This window comes from Nestor notabilis, unplaced genomic scaffold, assembly GCF_000696875.1.
Source record: "Nestor notabilis isolate BGI_N333 unplaced genomic scaffold, ASM69687v1 scaffold15869, whole genome shotgun sequence".
NCBI lineage: Eukaryota > Metazoa > Chordata > Aves > Psittaciformes > Psittacidae > Nestor > Nestor notabilis.
Window position 1 is genome coordinate 9,201 of NW_009944220.1, and position 470 is coordinate 9,670.

Here is a 470-nt window from a genome sequence, read left to right on the forward strand (position 1 = left end):
CTAGCCTGAACTTCCCCTTTTTTAGTTTAAACTCATCACCCCTTGTCCTATTGCCTCTCCGGCATCCTTGTAGGCCCCATTCAGATATTGGAACTTAGGTTGCTACTGACGCCACAATTGACTAAAACCAAACCAAAATGCACTACTATGGAAAGGAATATATTTTACTTATGTACAGAAATACTGTTTCTCATGAAGTTGAGCATATGTTGTTCTTATGGTATGTTAAAGATAGTCTTATGCCACGTAGTAAAACGTCTGGATTCTTGACAGGGGAGAGCCTGCTGTCCCCTTACCCTCTGTAGCTGCCTCACGTATAAAAGATGGGGCTTTTGTTGTGTTTGGAGTAGTAGTAATTAGATAAATGAAGCTAAAGCTCTAATTTTGTAGTGATGTCTTGGGTCTCTGCACCCACTGGAGAAAGTTTTTGTCAAGTGGACACAAGAGTTTCCCCCTTTTATGCCTTCACT